This window comes from Aotus nancymaae, unplaced genomic scaffold (genome assembly GCF_030222135.1).
Source record: "Aotus nancymaae isolate 86718 unplaced genomic scaffold, 86718_ANA_hifiasm-v0.15.2.pri h1tg000072l, whole genome shotgun sequence".
NCBI classification, from domain to species: domain Eukaryota; kingdom Metazoa; phylum Chordata; class Mammalia; order Primates; family Aotidae; genus Aotus; species Aotus nancymaae.
Window position 1 is genome coordinate 13,622,436 of NW_026988487.1, and position 4,540 is coordinate 13,626,975.

Sequence of the window (4,540 nt, forward strand, 5' to 3'; positions counted from 1 at the left end):
ACCTAAATTCAGAGACATTCTACAAAATACCTTACCAGTACCACTTAAAATCTTTACGGTCATCAAAGACAAGAAAAGTCTGGGAGTGTCACAGATCAGAGGAGGCTAAAGTGACGTAACAAGGAAATGTAATGTGATATCCTGGCTGGGATCCTGGAACAGAAAAGGGACACTTTTAAAAACAGCAAAATTGGATAGAGTGTGGAGTTTAATTAGTATTAATATACCAGGCTGCACTGGCTCATGCCTGTAGTACCAACTGCTTGAGAGGCTGAGGTGGATCGCTTGAACCCAGGAGTTTGAGGCCATCCTGGGCAACATAGCAAGACCCTGTTTGTGAAACAAAAGAAAAAATATGTATGTATATAAAACAATGTACCAATTTTGGTTCTTTAGTTGTGACAAAAGTACCTTAGTAATTAATGTAAGACGTTATCAATAGGGGAAACTTGGAAAAGTGTATATGGGAACTCCATACTGTCTTTCCAACTTTTTCATGAAACTAAAGCTATTCTAAAATAAAAAGCGTGGCTGGGTGCAGTGGCTCATGCCTATAATCCCAGCACTTTGGGAGGCCAAGGCAGGTGGATCACAAGGTCAAGAGATCAAGACCATCCTAGCCAACATGGTGAAATACCATCTCTACTAAAAATACAAAAAAAAAAAAAATTAGCTGGGCATGGTGACACGTGCCTGTAGTCCCAACTACTTGGGAGGCTGAGGCAGGAGAATCACTTGAACCCGGGAGGTGGAGGTTGCAGTGAGCTGAGATTGTGCCACTGTACTACAGCCTGGTGACAGAGCGAGACTCCATCTCAAAAAAAAAAAAAAAAAAAAAAAAGCTTATGATGGGGAGAGATAGCATGGGGAGAATTGCCAGATATAGGTGATGGGGAGGCAGGCAGCAAATCACACTGCCATGTATGTACCTATGCAACAATCTTGCATGTTCTTCACATGTACCCCAAAACCTAAAATGCAATAAAAAAAAAAAGAGGTCAAAACAAAAAATGAAAAAAAAAAAGCGTATGAATAAAAAAGGGTACAGAGATTGGGGCCAGAGCAGAGATGACATATTTCAGATCCATCATCCCATGCAGCTTCCCCTGTCCCACCAGTTGGACTTAGCTGCGTGGCCTCCTTGCCAGTCTATTCATCCCTTAAGAGGCATATCCAAGATGTTGCCCTCTGCACAGTGCTGGGCGTCCAGGTCTCCATGAAGTTCCAGCTCTGGGGAACTTTGCTGCTGCAGTGTCATCCCAAGGAGAAACCTTTGGGAGGGAAGCACACATGGGTGTGAATTCAGGCACAAAGACTTGAAGCCTGGAGTGGAAGTTCAGTCTCTTAGACTTTTTTTTATTGTCAAGGACCTTGGGTGTTTGTCTCATTTTTGTAGCTCAAGACACTGGGGGGCTCCCTTTTCCCCTTAACCATGGCTGGAGGCCAAGATCAGCCCTCAAGGATCATCGTCAGGACCGCCATGAGTTGGACAGTTTTGTTTTCCTACCTCAGATGTAAAAAAGAAAAAAAAAAAAAAGGAAAGAAACTGGGGCTCAGTAAAATTGAGTAATTTATTTAAAGGCCAGTTAGAGCCAGGCATGGGGACTCACACTTGTAATCCCAGCACTTCGGGAAGCTGAGGTGAGAGGATCGATTGAGCCCAGGAGTTCAAGAACAGCCTGGGCAACATAGTGAGACACTGTGTCTACAAAAAATAAAAAATCAGCCTGGTGTGGTGGCACATGCCTGTACTCCTAGCTGCTCAGGAGGCTGAGGCTGGAGGATCACTTGGATCCAAGGAGGCCAAGGCTGTAGTAAACCATGATCACACCACTGCACTTCAGCCTGGGCAGCAGAGTGAGACCCTGCCTCAAAAATAAGATAAGGTAAGATAAGATAGGCCAGTTCGTAGTTTCAGACATATTTTTCAACAATGTTAGTTTTTTCAATGTTAATGAAATATCCTCCCCTGCCTTTTAATGGATTCTGACTCAAAACCCTAACACATAGAACAGAGGAAGAGAGCTGTTTGGCTGAGGAGAGATGGGATCCTCAGTTCTATCTATACATTTACATTTTACTACCTTCCAATAGGTTAACAAAAGGATTCCATAGTGTTCCAAAGAGTTCTATAGGATTTCTATGGAACCCTTGGAAGCAGAGTTCAAAATCTACATTACTTTAAGGCTGCATACTATTCGAGTATGGGGTTATTCTTTAATTTACGTAACCAGTCCCCTATTGCTGGCCATTTTTTTGGTCCAACTTTGATTTTTATGAAAATTCATCTCTGCACTTATTTCCATTTTATCATGATATGGAATTTTTGGGTCAAAGGTATTTTAATGCTTTTAAGACATATTAACAAATCACTCTCCAAAATAGCTATAAGAATTTACAGTCCCAGCAGCAGTATTCATGAGTGGCCAATTTCCCTGTAACAAAATCAACGCTGGATTTTAACATTATTTTTCATTTGGCCAATCCGATACAGAAAAAATGGAATCTAAGTACTATGGCTAAACTTTTGAGGTGAATTTTATTGGCTATTTAAATATTTTCATTTGTGTTCTTTGCCCACTTTTTTTCTCTTTGGATTTTTTTTGTTGTTATTGTTTTATAAAATTTCTTCACAAATTAAGACTAAACTTTTTTTTTTTTTTTTTTGAGACAGGGTCTTGCTCTGTCACCCAAGCTGGAGTACAGTGGTGTCAACATAGCTCACTGCAGCCTTGAACTCCTGAGTTCAAACTATCCTCCAGTCTTAGCCTCCTTAGTAGCTGGTACTATAGGTATGCACCACTATGCATGGTTTTTTTTTTTAAGCAATACAGGGACTCACTTTGTTGTCTAGGCTGGTCTTAAACTGAGGCTAGATTCAAGCGATCCTCCCACCTCGGCCTCCCAAAGTAATGGGATTACAAGCATGAGCTCCTTATCTATAAGTAAATATTTCTGAGTGTTAAATTTGCCTTTTGTTTATCATATAATTTTTAAATACTTATTTCAAATATCTAGAAATCTTTTTTTTGTAGTTTCTGCTGTAAGCTAAATTTTTGTATTATGTTTAGAAATATCTTGCCTACTCCAAAGATTTTCTTTTAGTGGTAATTCCCCAGCGGTGTGAGTGTTAATATTTCTTCGGTAAAAAATATCATAGTATACTGGGTAAGAGCAAAAGCTATAGGATACAAAGTTTCAGTTAGACAACAGGAAGGAGTTTTTGAGATCTATTGCATAGCATGGTGACTATAGTTAATAATAATGTGTTGCACATTTCAAAATTGCTAAGAAAGTAAATTTCAAATGTTCTCATCCCCCAAAAATGATAAGTATGTGAGGTGATGAATATGTTAATTAGCTTAATTTAATCATTCCACATTGAATACATATATCAAAACATCACATTGTACTTCATAAATATATATAATTGTATTTTGTCCATTAAAAATAAATTTTAAAAAAGAATAAGGTACACCCACACACAGAAGTAAGTCACAGCTATCGGGTTAGTTAGCCCTAGATTTGAATACAAGTTTATCTGACTTGTTAGTTGTGAGCCATTGACCAACTTCAGTCCTTTAAACCTGTTTACTCATCTGAAAATAGAAATAAAATTAATAGTACCAACCTCATAGAATTGTCATGATGCTCAGATTAGTTAATGCTTATGACATGCTTGGCATCAGGTCTGGTAAATAGTAAACAATAATATGAGTTATTACTGAATTCATCTTTATTTATTTTATATATGATATGATATGATATAGGGATTTGAGTGTTCCTTTTACCCCAGATTTTCAACCAGTTTGTCTTAGCATTTTTTGAATAACTTGCCATTCCATAATTGATTAGAAAATGTCACTGTCATGAAATATACCATACATACATTTTTTAAGATAGGTGGATAAGAAGTAGGATTTATTGGTGGGCATTAGGAGGTGGCAGCACAGTGGAAGCTGTCACAAGAGCAGGGCCTAACGCTTGTCCAGAGGACCACAACTGGGGATACACTTGGCCCCACAACCATCTAGGATGAGCCACTTCTCAGCCACCGTGTCTTCAAATTTATCTGCCTTGAACTTGGTAAAGCAGACAAGGTCCCTTAGAGCAACCCATACAAGAAACAGGCTGCATACATTACCAAGGAAGCTGCTGTTTGCAGCCATTGCACACCAGGTCCTCATGAGGAAAGGAACTCAGTCAGCTTGACTGGCTGCAGCTTCTACATAGTTTGATTTGTTATGGGCTTTCTACTCTATTTCATAGATTTGCCCGTTTACTTTTCACATTTAGCGCACTGTTCTACTTTGTAGCATTCATTGTGTAGCTTTGTAACATGTTTTCCTATTTAGTGGATTGCTTGAGGTCAGGAGTTCCAGACCAACGTGGCCAAAAAAAAAGTACACCTTTGATAATTCTTCTTTTTTTTTTTCCCTTCCCCACCCGCCGATATTCTATTTTTTTTTTTTTTTTGAGTCGGAGTCTTGCTCTGTCTCGCAGTCAGCTTGCAGTGACTCAATCTCGGCTCACTGCAACC

At 39.1% G+C, this 4,540-nt stretch overlaps 2 non-coding genes across 2 annotated transcripts; one reads left to right on the forward strand and one right to left on the reverse strand.

The window, feature by feature from the left end:
• Positions 1-1,387: 1,387 nt before the first annotated feature.
• On the forward strand, positions 1,388-1,518 carry LOC135270986 (small Cajal body-specific RNA 20). The gene has a single exon (XR_010339146.1). It is a non-coding gene; the product is annotated as a small Cajal body-specific RNA 20 (non-coding RNA).
• Positions 1,519-4,087: 2,569 nt separating this feature from the next.
• Positions 4,088-4,222, reverse strand: LOC135271034 (small nucleolar RNA SNORA70). Its single transcript, XR_010339180.1, has one exon. It is a non-coding gene; the product is annotated as a small nucleolar RNA SNORA70 (small nucleolar RNA).
• Between the last annotated feature and the right edge of the window lie 318 nt (positions 4,223-4,540).